At 30.8% G+C, this 14,996-nt stretch overlaps 1 protein-coding gene across 1 annotated transcript in view; it reads right to left on the minus strand.

Annotated features, from left to right (window-relative positions):
* LOC130442345 (protein unc-13 homolog A) overlaps positions 1-14,474 on the minus strand; it is a 194,818-nt gene extending 180,344 nt beyond the window's left edge. The window contains exon 1 of the mRNA XM_056776375.1: positions 14,188-14,474. The gene's annotated coding sequence lies outside the window, so the exon portion shown is untranslated. The remainder of the gene's footprint in view (positions 1-14,187) is intronic.
* Positions 14,475-14,996: the final 522 nt, after the last annotated feature.

Here is a 14,996-nt window from a genome sequence, read left to right on the forward strand (position 1 = left end):
GAGAAAACTATTTATATTATTTAGTGTAATCAAAAATACATTCTATAAATTTCCAATTATATTTAGAAGAAGGCTAAAAGATTGAGATTTTCATCTGTTTTAGAATCAATTTTCAATTAAACCAAAGTAAAAAATTTTAAAAAGTAAGAAATTGAGGAAATTTATGTACGCTTATATATGTTGTCTGTTTGCAGAGCCGACCAAGTCCTCAAACTCAACTCAAACTCGCTATTGTAATGTAAAATAAAGTCCTCTACTAAAATTCTCGCCTAATGACAACAAGAAACTGAACCAAAATATGGTGCGGAATAGGTGACATCCACTCGCCAGCGTTTTTTAAAATCGGTCTGGAGAACGTGCGTGTGGTGGTTTCATCTGCAAATTAGCAAAAGAGGGGTAGAAGATTCCAATTATATTGAAAAGCAACTGGGAGAAGTTTTAAAATATTTACACAACTACATTTTGCTAGATTAGAAATCATATAATTTCCTACTATGGTATTGGAAGTAGAAAATGTATTGGCGGAAGATAATGTTGATAAAATTTTTTGCATAGCTTCTTATCGTTTTTTAAACTGCTTGATACTGGTACTGCCATACTGGGGGTATTCATCTGACACTTACCAATGCAAATCTATTAAGGTTAGTTATATAAGTTTCCCATTATTGGACATGTATTCATCCCACATTAGAGATTTTGAAAAAATTAGGAAGAGGTTGAGAAGAACAGAAATTCTCCTCAAATCTATAGCTCATGGAATTGGAAGGCCGGCTCTACCAAATCACCTGCAAAATTTCATTTCAAATTCGCATCGACGGAAAGGTTTTTTATAACAAAAAACTAGATTAAACCGTTAGTTCAATAGAAGGTTTTGTAAAAAAATGGGGCTGAAGTCAGAAAGTAAAGAGTGAAAGGGATATTATGTAGAGCATGCACTATGACGCAACTGATGAAACACTATAGACTAGAATGGGACAAAGACGATGGATTAATTTTTAACCAAAACATTTTTGGTAGTAGTAAACAGGAAGAGATACAAAATGTTTGGAGGATAAAATGAATTTCAGTTACAAAAAAACATCTAAATTTAAGCCTTAATTTATTGCAAAATCGACGAAATCGAGCAAACAAATTTTAAGTTCTCACCTTCTCACACTTCACTCCAAATTATTAACATCTACTAAACGTAAGTTACATATACTAGATGTGGTTTTATGTCCATCTTACATGATTTTCCTCTATATAAAAGCTTCTCCAAAGCTTGCATCGTTAAGTCAGTTTCTTAAGTATACAAAGATAGATTGAAATTGAAGGTTTTTCAATGCTTAACGACGACACTTCTCCTCCAGTCCATCGATTTCCATACATAGCAATAAGAAAATGAAAATATTTGACTAAAATTAGTGAGTCAACCAACATAAATGGTTCCGTATCGTTGGGGCAAAGTTGTTAAATCAAAATAATCCTGTTCAGTTAATTTATCAGAGAAAGTTCTTGAAACACAAGATGCTTGGAACCCATTCTCTTTTTTTTTTCAAGTTGTGACAGAAAACGAGACATATATTAGTAGTGTAAATTTAATGGTATTGGACAAAGATGAATGGCTCATAGTTTTCCTTGGTGTGTATGATCAACAAAATCAATCAAATACTTCCGAATTTAAGGATCATTTTAGAGTTGAACGTCAAGTGGGGATGATTGATAAGAAACTTTTGTTCTATACTTGTCAATTTGATTAATTACTGTGATTTTCGAATCTGTTCATATATTATTATGAAAATTCGAAACATACAATTGAAGTTTTTGTAATATTTTCAACAACCGAGAATTTCAACTACTAAGAAACTTGTAGCGATGATAGTAAAAATGGAATAGAAAATGGGCGAGTGAAATATAAGCTGTCCGCATTGAGAGGAATAATTCTTGACATTGGCTTTCTGACTACTTCATGAATATACCTAAAAAACGCTATTATCGATTGGAGTCTAGACTAGACCTCTTACTTTGCGATTACTTTATATCTGCCTTCAAGCTTCTGATTTTCCTTCATACTACAAACTATTGAAATGGTATTGTTCCAAGAAGCTAGCATTGATTTGTTGCCATGTATATGTAAACGACCAGGTTCAATTGTATGTAGAATATGTCTAAAATATATTAACCACTACAGGTTCTAAGGCGGTTAATCCACGAGTTAAATTTGCTTGGAACAAGGTGCTACAAGCAGACATCGAAATTTTACTTACAGATATTTCGAAATTATATACTTCTGTTCTAGGACTTGATGCAAAAAATTCGGGAGTGAGTAGATGACGTGAAAATAATGCTTCAGCATGAAAAAAATTCTCGTACGACCCCTCGTTTATGAGTTATATAAATTATACACTCGTATATTACAAATTTTAACCTTTTCCCTGCTAGTATTACTTTTTAAATGATTTCTAAATTCCATTAGAATGCGTTTATGGGACTATTTTAATCAGCTGCAGCAGTCAGATGATGAAAATCTTGCGCCCGACTTTAGGGATTGTCTGAAGGCACAGAACATTCATCTAGACTTATTAAAATGGGTTTCACTTGTCCGGCTATAGAAGGGCGTCGCAGTGAAAAGGTTAAATGAATCATTACGGATGTCCATGTTGTGTTTTTGTCGGAATACAAGATTTTACACTAATATCTGAAGACCAGGGGCGGCTTTTGCCCAATGGTTAACAATCCGTAACTTTTACAGGGACAACCTATACAATTGATTAATAGCAAAAATGACTTTTTCAATCGATTTTTCAAAAACAATTCCTGAATTAAATACAATGGACTCTTTACTTTACGTAATCATCAAGTAAAAATTCATAATGTTCGATGTATGATTTATTTTCACGTCATCTACTTACTCCCTATTTTTTTGCATCAAGTCCTGGAACACCTTGTATATATTCAGCTAAGGGGTTACTTTTCACTTTATTTTTTTTTTCTCTTCCGCAGAAATTTCTTGAAAATGTTTTCATTTCATTTCTAATATAAAGCTATCAAAAAATCAGGTCAATATATTATCATATAAATAACTGTAGGATAAACTGAGTAATGTATTCAAATTTTACCTTTAATGCAATAACCTGTAAAAAAAGAGAAATGGACAACAGGGAATTGCAATATGTGCCGACGTGAGGATTATACAGCCTTTGGGCGTAATGCTTTGAGCATGAAAATTCTGCGTTGTACTATATTTTTGTTCGAAATAGTGTATGGTGTACCAAATTCGAGCTTATCATTACCATAACGGCATATGGAAGTGGTGTTTGCTTTTGGCAATCAATACCGTCAATTAATAGAAAAAGAATGAAGTTACAAAATAACTTTGAGAACATGAGATTGATTAAATAGAGGCTTCTTTCAAAGAAGTATTTTAGTGATAATATTTCGGTTAGTTAGGATGAATGACAAATATTTGGGAATTGATTGGAAACTGTAATGAATTCTGAACCATGACCATATTAAGTTAATTTCATTTAATTTCAGTGATGCTGTCGATAATAGTAAATTCCTCAGATGCGAATTGGATATCTTCAATTTAGATACAGTTAAACAATGGACAATAAATCTTTATCTTTTTATTTAAAATAAAATTTTTCTACTGTGTCAATGAATAATTCAGGTGAGAAAATTGAATGAAGGTGGTATAGAATGCTGAATTTAGAATACTGAAAACTAGCGTCAGAACACACTCTCTCCAAAACTACCGAATAGTTACCAAAAAGGTAGATTCGTATCTTAATTTTCCAGAAGTTACGACCTACCTTTATGAATAAATTTTCTCTTAATTTCGTTTGCTTCTTTTGGGGAAGCGTATATGAATTTCAGTTAGTAAACGAATTTATGAAAAATCCCGAAGCACGTCAAATTTGAATAATAAATTAACATTCATAACGTGAAAATTTGATCCATACCTTAATCCCCTTCGAATGACAAATTACACCCTACAATATTTTAAATGGAAAATATATGCTTGTGATATATCATTTAGGTTTCTAAATTCTCTATTCAAAAAAGTTTTACTTTCAAGTTTTTCTTACTATTAAGATAGAATGAAATAAAAATGATTTCAAAAATTCACTACAAACGACCAAAAACTGAAATATGATGGAAAATCTAATAAAATGTGAAGTGTGAATGATGGATGTCGATAAAGTAAGCGTTATTCATTGTTTTAAGTCATGTAAATCAAAAAGTTCAATTGTCTATGCAACGCATTGATCTCCGTACATAAAAATCTAATAATGTAAGATTATGTGATCCTAGCAATGGATTTTCGTCTCGCTAATTACAGGAAATATTGCTCTGACGTACTATAACGTGGTCAAACTATATTGCATTTACTGAAACTGGAGGGTTTTCAGGATCAAGATATCAATTTGCCAATGTTAAAATGACATAATTTTGAAGTTTGATATGGTTTCCAACAATCCCTTCGCAAACGTTAGCCTTTTAAGGGAAATGCGTGTGTTGTTTTCACATCCAATGAGGATTTTTTTATTGGCAAGTAGCGACAATTTTGGTGTTTGGTATGACCATTGAGTAAAAAAAAGAACTTATCAGAAAACATACTGTCTTCTAATTGGATAAATTCATAATCGATGTACTGCTAAAATTGAATGTAGTAAAGTTTACTCGATATATGTGGCTTTTCTCACAACTCAAGTATATATATCTAATTTGATTTTCATCTCTCAATCCATTGAGAGCCGCTTTTATATCTTTCTAACATGACCAAACTCCTGAAACTGCTTTTCTAGTTTCCAAATTGTATCTTGGGATATATGCGGAAACTCACATGAAATGGGCAAATTACTTGGTGCTGTATTTAAGTTTTATCTCCGTAGCCATTATTTGTAAAATAGGTATTTTATAGATTACCGTTAATAAAACTAGTTTACAGTACTGAAATCAGCTAATTTCAAACTAAAATTATAATACTGAGAATTTATATTTGAAAAAAGAATTTACTGGGACGTTTTAAACAAACTAACGTTACCACGGAAACTCTTTAAAGCAATTAATTTTTATTTCATCTTTTGTTTTCGGAAATGCGAAGACTGAACTTAAGAATTCGGGTGGTTAATTAGATGAATGAAAAGCCATTGCACAATAGAGAAAATATACAACTTGCATTCAAGGTTAGTGTAAAGTCGTTATGTGTACGGCAAGGCAGAAATAAATTATTACTTGCATTGCAGTTATTCTATTCAGTTACTCATTTTTTTTTCACAGTACAGAGTATTCTGAAGCTTTAATTCAATTAATAGCATTTTATCATAGTTGTGTTATTATTTATTTTGAATTCGGTACATTATATATTCAACGTATATTATTGATATTTCAAAACCTTCGTTTTCAATGGACTTAAAAATAGAATATACTTTGACCATTGAAGCACAAGACCTAGAAACTTTACCAAACTGTTACGACAAACTCCACCCATCATTTGATTTTATGGTATCTTACTGTTAATATCGTGAAAATTATATACCTCCAACTTTTTTTAACAATTTTAGGGTGATTAGATTTCACTTCCAAATATTAAGATCATGATAAACTTTGGAGTGACCACTGTTAAGAGCTAATAAATCATTTAATGGAACCAATTGAGAGAGATAATTATTAGAATTTCTTTAGCGCAATCTAAAAATAACATTTATGTCTACACTACCTAATTATATTTAGCAAATTAGTATGAGTAAAATTTCTTATCGTGATTCTGAGATGGTTATTTTGCAGTCGCATATCAATTAGATAATCCCCTCATCGAGATTCACAGACCAATTACTTGAGTTTTGGGGGAAAAAAGATTTGAAATATTCAGGGGCATGTTTCTAGTATTTCTTATTATTGTTGAAATGTGATTAAAAGGTGTTAACTAGTAACAATTGACAACAATAGCTGGAAACCATAGAAATAATTACAATCAATGGATACAGTTAATTATATTTCACTAAATGTATGTAGTACCGATGTGAAGAGAAAGGTCTTTGGATTTATTATTGTAGAGTTCTAGTATTTCCTATTTTTCTTCCTCTTAATAAGTTCATCTCTTAAAAATGAAATCAAGCTTCTTATTCGATCAATATCAAACAAACATTGTATTCCTTCATTTTTATATATTCTCTTGTTTTGATTTATCTATTCCGTTCTAATAAACTCAAACGAACTCATGAAAATATCCGAGTCGGTCCATTAATTCTTATAATAAATTAAAATGCAACTAAACGATTCAAATATATTTTTCGCTGTGTATTGGAGATAAATACCAAGTTGGGGTAGTATATAGAGACATGTATCCATGAATTGGCACTGAATGAAATTTTAAATGAGCGTCATATTTCCAGCTCGATTTTCTGATACGGACAAAGTATCAATGGCTTTTAAAAAATCTCATTTATCATTCTATTTTGCAAGTCTGTTTTATTAAAATGAATAATGAAAATAACTCGGAAATAGGTCCCAATATACCTAACCAAGAATAAGACATTCATGTTCCCGGAAAGAACTAGTTCACAACAAACAAAAAATGAGATATTACAATGAAAGTAGGGTACGTACCTTTTTAATTTAAAAACTGAACAGACTATTATCATCTACTAGAATTTCCAACCTAACAAAGAAACAAGATTTTTTTCGTCCGAAATAATAGTCATTACATATGAGGCTAATGAAGATCTCTGTTCCGCAAGTTAAACATTACGGTTAGGAAATAGGAAAAGATCGCTGGAAGTCAAATCTGGTGTATATGGTGGTGGACCAAATGAAAATGCAATTCTGGGATTTCAATCCGGGCGGTCACCAAAGATTGTTGTCCTCATGGAAAAGTACTTTCTTTTTTGCAATTTCTTCCTTTACTGTACCAATTTGTGATTTATAATCATAATATTATAATTAAATCATAATAAAAGTGAGCTTTTTAATATTTTTTATAATAGAGTTAATGAACATAACCGCAAAAAACGCAGGGATACCCTTTTCAATCCACTGTCTTGACTATTTTTGCCTTTCAGACATGTAGTGGTGGATCCGGGATTCATCTGCAGTTATGATCGATGCAAAAATCAATCTCATTTTGCTTAAGCGGCATCAATAACACCTGGGAAATGTACCATTTGGGGGAACGTTTCCTGTGATATAACTGGTTGTTGTAGTTTTTTGGCTGCGCCTAACGCTGGTATTCAGTCAAGCGAATAGGATTAAGTTAGAATTCAACTACCTAAAAATTTTCGGACGTAAATGATAGTACAAAGTCTCTGTACCTAGCTCCTCTTCCGTTTCCATAGGCTTATTGCCTTACAAAAACAAGTATTTAATGCCAATTCGATACCCAATTTTATCGATGCTGATAGTGACAACTCTTGTAACTGTTTTCCGTGGTTTTTATCGCGCGGTTTTGTGTAATACTCAGAAACGATGACATGAAAATTATATATTTGTATTATACGTATCCATTAAACCAGTATATGAATTCATAATTCAGAAAAGTATTTTTATATAAAAAATTAATGCTGAGTAAGTAAGAAAAATATAGCGTCCTATTTTACCCCCATTAATAATGACTATTAACTGTTTGAATTTTGAAATTGCTATTACCAATTAAAACGTCTAGCCTCCCATTGTGCACCCTTGCAGGAATTGAATTTTCCAAAATTCCTTCACTCATTTAAGTAATTCAAAGAAAAAGTACTAAAAGAACGACGTGAATGGTTTCTAGGAAACTAAATGCGTTGCGTAGTTGAATTTTTTTAATCTTTAGCCTAAACTTGAAAGTGAGAGTATCTAAACTCATTAATTTTCATTTCCAGCACCTATTCAACTCCCTTAGGGATGTAAAAAACCAAATATTTTTTTAGTAGAAAGTAACTTTGTAAGAGGAACCTAAAGTCACAATTTAGACAAATATAGAGATTTTTTTGATACTAGAAAGGATATTGAATTCTAATCCTTGCTACCATGGAAAAATTTATTGTAAAGCTGTATAAAAGCTATGAAAATCCATTGATAAGCATATTTATAAAGTATAGTGAAGTCGGGGGAAGCTGGAAATCAAAATTGATTACGATAGAATTGAAAAAGGAAAATTGAATACGTTTGATTTATCTGTATTGATACAAAGATATAGTAATTAATCTATTAATGGTCATCCAAATAAAGTAAGTTTGTAAAAAAATGTTTATTGAGACTTATGGACCACTGCATATCATTAGTGCAAAAACTGTAATTAATGTTTTACTAGGCTACAATAAAAAACCCGTTTCAGGGCAAAAGAGGTAACAAAGCACATAATTTATGTGATGTAATTTAACTAATGGGACATGAGAAAGTTTTTACTTCATATGGAAGTAATGATACTAATCTAAACTTCTTGTTCCCTAAGCAACGTTAAAACGTGAAACATATAATTCATGAATATACATTGTCTGGTGAATTATTTTATTCATAAAAATATTATGATAATTATTGATTACTTCCTTTTCAATTGGATCTGATACACTCCTAAAGCTGTATACACCGCATAGATTTTTACAAAAAGCGATTAACTATCACTCCACATGAAACAGGTTTTCAGAATTTTCATTTTATTTTCTGGATAGATTTCCAATAGATTCGTTCCATAGAAACCAGTAAACAGATAGTAGTTGAACAAAATTATTCTTTTATCAAGTAGTGAAATTTTAGTCACCAGAAGTATTTTTAGATCAACACTAATTTTCATTCACAATTTCAGATAAATAAAGATTTCAGGAACTCCGTGATGCATGTTTTTTGGTGTGTGTGAGAAGATCGGAGATTTGTATTTGCACTCCAACCTGGAAGATTTGTTGTGTCTCTCCTTTGCATTTAAGAGTATTCTGCACTTTCTTAGACCTCCTTTATTTGCTATTGTTATTATTAACCGTCTCTCCACTTCATTGGCATTTTTCTTTCCAAATATTTTCTCTCCTCGTTTCCTCTACACTGCATACTTTTCATATAGTCTTGGTACTTTCTAATTTTTGAGCTTTTGAACCGCTTCCATGATCTCTACTATATTGGTACTTCATCATTTTATTCTCTTCTTCATTCTTGTTTCTACTCATTGTCGCTTTGCGTTCTCATTCTATTGAAATATTTTTTTCTTCATTGTTTTCTCCTTCTTTATCTCTTTCATATTTTTTCAACTCTTTGCATTTCACTTGATCTTCTTGTTTTCTATTTTGTTGTCATTGTTTTTTTATTTGCTACTCTTTCCTTTTGGACCCATTTTTACACGATTTACTATTTTTCTTCTTATTCCAGCTTACTACATACTGTAGCACTCTTTTATGTTTGTCCACAATTCTCCCATACCTAGGGCACAGCTTCTCTTAGTCAGTTCTTTTTCTACTGCCTCTTCATATTCTTCTCTTGCTACGTCTTTTTCAAATTTTTATCATTTCCTCTTGTTTTTTACTTATTTTGTCTTCGTTCTGTATTATTATTTGTTCTATTTTTGCTACTACAAGGAAATTGTGCTACTATGTTCGCACTCTTTCAGAGTAGTAATGCTTCAAGGAGATTACTATTTAGTTTTCCCACATTCAACCACGGTCTCACCGATTATTCAGACATATTTAGGTGCATGAAAAAATAATGTGCTCCTGAATTTTCCCTTCTTCTTCGCCCATCCTTCAGTAGCCTTCGTTTTTTATTTTGATTCTTTCAAGCTAATGACAATGTACCGTCATTATAAGAATACGTTATTTCTTATGCCCAAATAATAATCTCGAGTGTCTAAAACCGGATATAGACTCCCTAATTTATTGCTCAGTTAACCCACATTAGAGTAACTAAATTTGAAAAAACGAAATATTTCGCGATAGATATAGGCGATAGGATAAAATGTCAATGACATATTGGATTGAGTTCAACAAAAGACTTTTTACATTTGTTGGCAATTCATAGTTGCTAAACTACAAACTGTGTTTGAGTTCAACGTAAAACGAAATGAATTTCATGCCTGTAAACTGTTGCATTAAACTCGAGACCCATATATTTCCTCTAACCACATTTTTTTTGTTTCAAAATAATTCTGGTACGAATCATTCATATTACCTAAATTAATGTCACAGACGCTATTTAAACGAGGTTCGTTCGAGACACATATCTTCTGTTGTTATGTACAGTCACTCCTCTGGGAACTTATTCAGGAAATTAAAGATCACCGGTTACTAAATTTAAACAAAAAACCTATTATGGCATAATTCACGAGTGAATTACTCCAAATGCGAATATAAAAACAATTTGAATTGACTTTTGAATTAGTCATCTTGGTTTTTCAGTTTCAATCTTCTTTAGGTTCTACGTATAATTCATCCAAACCGATTCTGTTAATATTTCAACAATAGGAAAATATCGGATCTTCGATCCATATTAAACACTTCAAATACAGCTCACACATTAATAAAAAAATTACAGGATACAATGAAAGAGATTTCCTTCGGGATAAGGAATTTATAACTGCAGTGTGAGCTCAAATCACTTGACAGCTATAACGAATATGTGATGTTACCGAACTCACTTCTCTATTTTCTCTGAAAAGTGATTTTTGGGTTAGAAAGACAATATAATATACTAAAGGTAATCATTTATCATTTTGAACATTGGAAATAGTATGACAATTTTTGAGCAGTATTGAACGTAAAATATGTACTAGTTTTTTTTGGTAGCGTCTGACTTAATCAAGATTTTTATGATTATGAAGAAATCAGTCAATGTTTCAATTAAACTTTCATGACAGATTTATCGAAAGTTGTCTACCGTGCGCATCCGATACAACAAATATAATAAATTTGTTTTCTATATAGAAAAGATCCCATATAATATAGCAGGGTTAATTACACTAGATTTTTCTAAACTGTATGATTGAATATAACCGAAAACATCATACTGGAATTTATCGTATTACATATTTGCCAGCTTAGACTTTCATCCAAACAAATTGCGCGAGGATCAACAAATCGAGGAGTAAAATTTCTATTGAAAGAAATATGAACTTCCATCACTAATACTGGAAATAAATGAATAATGAACAAATAAACTCCATTTCTATCAAAGTTTTTCCCGTACCAACAAAATCGAGGCCGTCATCTCCCAAAGGAGCATAAAAGTTCTGAGAAAAAAGATTAAGAGAAAAAAGAAATGTGAAAATAGTGAAATACCCACTAACACTCCTTTTTTTAGAGATATCTTGGAATAAAAAGAGATATGAGATGAAGAAGCCAACGTCGAAATATGAAATATCTTAAAAAGAAAATTGGAATTTGTAGGGTATAAAAGTGAAGGAAGGGAAAAATGAAGATGATAGTAATGATGAATAATGTATCTAATTAGTATTTATTAGTCTACCACGAAAAAAATTATGAAACTGCACTCATTTTTGAAACAAAGATCAAAAAACATATTCTAAATCAAAAATTTCTAACATATGCACCTGATGAAATGTATTTTCTGGTAAAGTTAAATTTAAAAAAATATTACGGACGTGTGTGTTTCTAGTTCTGCTTCATATATTGGTCTTACAGGAACAAACTGTTCAGGTAGGCTTCGAAAATTAAGAAGATTTCAATTCGACTTTGTGAAAAATCATCTGATATTTATATGAAAAAAATTCGCAAATCCTCAACCACACACGGGCGAGATAGGCTTTGTTTTAATTACCAAAATGGCAAACATACAAAATCAACGCTGGGAATGAATGAATTTGATAAATATCAGAAGTGAAATTACCTGATTTATCAGGTCATTCCCGACTGCTTCAGCTAATGCAGGAGAAAATTTTTTAACTGTAAAAGGCTATCAGTGTTGGAAACTTCAGTAAGTTTGCTGTGTCGATAATTATATGGTTAGCATTAATATATCAGGAAATGTAATAAAATCAACTTGGTCTTTAACGTCATTAGAACGTGAATGCTATGGAAGCTCAGTACGTTTCTTTTCCAACTTCGACCTCGGCTAATATTTCAATTACCGAAGATATATTGAAGCGAAACGATGCACCAGGAATTAATTCCCAAATTAAATCGGATATAACACTCAATTAATTTGCGCTTTAGAGAAATATGTAATGCCTCTTACTTGTGGTACAATATATGATATTATTTTTTCTTAAACCTTATAATACCATACCAATAAACAGATCGCAGAGTAACATTTATGGCTAGATACAAAGTTCTCGTGAAAGCTGTTCCACTTTCTACATATTTTAGGAATTTATCTCTGATATATGTATCACACAAACGACAGTTGAGTACTTTATCTGAATATTTTGTATTATTTTTACCATGCGGAGTTTTGAATTTAGTCTATAAATCACAGCGTGAGTTTTCTGTATATTGTTAAAGAAGATTGACAAATATAACTTGAATAATAAATCAAAATGTTCGTGTTCTAGACATTTTCGGTTAGAAAAGTAGAATGTTGACATTGATTGTTGACTTTAAACTTTTCTCATATAATCATGACGTACCATTATCCAAACATATTAGTTTATATGAAACAGATTTTGCTTTTTACCAAAAAACTCCTACCTTTCTTTTGACCCTATTCTTATACTGGTTGAGTAGCTGTTTTCCACTACAATAATTCTTATATGATATTCAAGAAATCTACAGGAACAAATATTGATACAACTCTACAAATTTACTTAGAACCTTATCAAATATTGTACGAAGAAAACTTTAGACTAGGAGTAAATATACAAGATATTGAATTATAATTTCTGAGGTTTGATGTCTTAAGTAATTACCACGGCATAATAGAGAGAAATTAACTTTATTGATTATTGCGTTATGAAAATAATTACATTATTCGTGGCATTTACTTTCTACTTCGATTTTTGGCGAGAGCGCGAAATGCGCTTTGATAATCGAGTTGGATAAAACCATTTTAATGAATGAAAAAGAAGAACTCATAGATTCGACAAATAATCCACCCGATCTCCTGAAATTTAATAGTTGTTTCTGGAGACCAAGACTTGTTGCACCAATGATTCTCTCATTTTCTCAAAAATACGTCTTAATAGTCTAGAATGAACCAATTAAATGCCACAGATTTTCTAAAACTTGAGAATTAATTATTTACTTTTTTTTTTCAGTAAAAATTAGTATACCAGAATATTTTACCACCCTAAGGATTTCTCACTCTAAACTTATAATGAAATATTTATTGTGCTATTGATTGATTGCGTTACATTTTTCAAAAAATCATTAGGCAGATAACAGTGTGAAAATAATTCAATTGATAATAATCTCCACATAAATAATTCAAGCTACTAGATTGTTTCGAAAATCAATATAAATAATAATAAATCGTATTTTTTTTCTGTCAGGATTCATTCGATATTTTGGAATGATTTTTTATATATTATGGTTTCAAAAAATGTTTCTTGTTACTTTTATTCTATACTGAAATACTGGAATCGGAGTATCAAGAATTTCATTCAGTACCTCAAAAGCAGTGCTCCAAAATCTGCGAAATAAATATTAATCCATTGGGAATTCAAAGGAAATTCCCTATTCTCTTTCGTGAGAAACCTATATTAGATATCTTAATACTTTGAAATGAATATATTTCAATGTAGATTGATCTTTCTAGAGTTTTAAAATGAGTATTCTTTTGGTGAATAAGTAGCATTTTAGAATTTTCATCAGTTAATGTGCAATAAATAATAATTTCTAAATTAATTTTTCAACAATTGCTGTTATACTATTTTCTCGATCTCGTTAATGAAATTTTCAAAAAGGTATTAGATATACTATTAAAAATATTTTTGTTAATAACTATAAACCTCATTATCTTGATTATTTTAATGATGTAATGATGTAAAAATACTTTATAGAAGTATAAAACTATTCACTATCTGTATGTTTATTTTTGTATAGCATTCGAAATATATTTTGATTTAAAATGTGCCTTATAAATGGATAATATAAAGTTAAATAGTTGCATGCCAATATAATGAAATTAAAAGTTGCAAAACAAGCAAATAAAAAGATGTTTATTTGTATGATATACAAGAACATTTACCACTGTGGTGAGATATTTTTAAAAATGGTGAAAATGTGAAATGTGTGTTGTTAGATAGCATGCTTGAACGACTAAATGAAAAAGTCGAAATGAATTAATTCAGACCACTCGGTAGTCAATCCTTTCAGTAAGAAGTAAAATGTTGTAGAATCACTAAACGAGTTAAACAATTTTTTGGCACTGTTTAAATAACACACGTGGTTTCGTGAAAATTGTACAGACTGTTTAACTGATATTATTATTTTTTGTATTGGTTTTAATTCATATAATTCATTTTTGGAGCGTTTATCTCGAGAAAGACGGACTTCGAACACGTTCGATACAATCACATGAGTGAATAGTTTTTCGATAGTTGGTAGCCGTGCAAAAAGATAGCAGGACGTAGGCAAACTGGTGTTCCAAGAGCTAACTGGGAGCCTCAGACTTGCGCTTGTAAGGCCGTCCCTCATATTGATTTCTTCTGATACCCCGCGCGCGCTTTTTACACACGTCGGGGTATGCTACCCTTCTTTGCTTCACTCCTCTTTAAGCCAGCCGTGTGTTGCTTAATTCTAATATACAAACTTGTAGCGTTTGCTATATTCGGTAAACATAACTTAAACTCAATTCGATTGATTCTATTTTTCCTATTTTATTATAAATAAAATCATTGTTGGAGAAACAAGTTTCGTGAATATAGAAACTGGAAAGTTTGAAATTAAATAGAAGTATGAAGATTAGATATTTTGCATCTCTCAGATGAAAGTTAAGAATAAAAATACTTTTCATATTCCGTACTAATTTTTGTGTTAAGTAAAATATAAATTTGACATTGACAATTCTGGAAAATGTTTTTTTGCATTGTACCCTGTTTCCTTTCTATATTTCAGGATTTGGGAATATATTTTTATTTTCTAACGATTTGATGATTGCAC

Source organism: Diorhabda sublineata, chromosome 4 (genome assembly GCF_026230105.1).
Source record: "Diorhabda sublineata isolate icDioSubl1.1 chromosome 4, icDioSubl1.1, whole genome shotgun sequence".
Lineage (NCBI taxonomy): Eukaryota > Metazoa > Arthropoda > Insecta > Coleoptera > Chrysomelidae > Diorhabda > Diorhabda sublineata.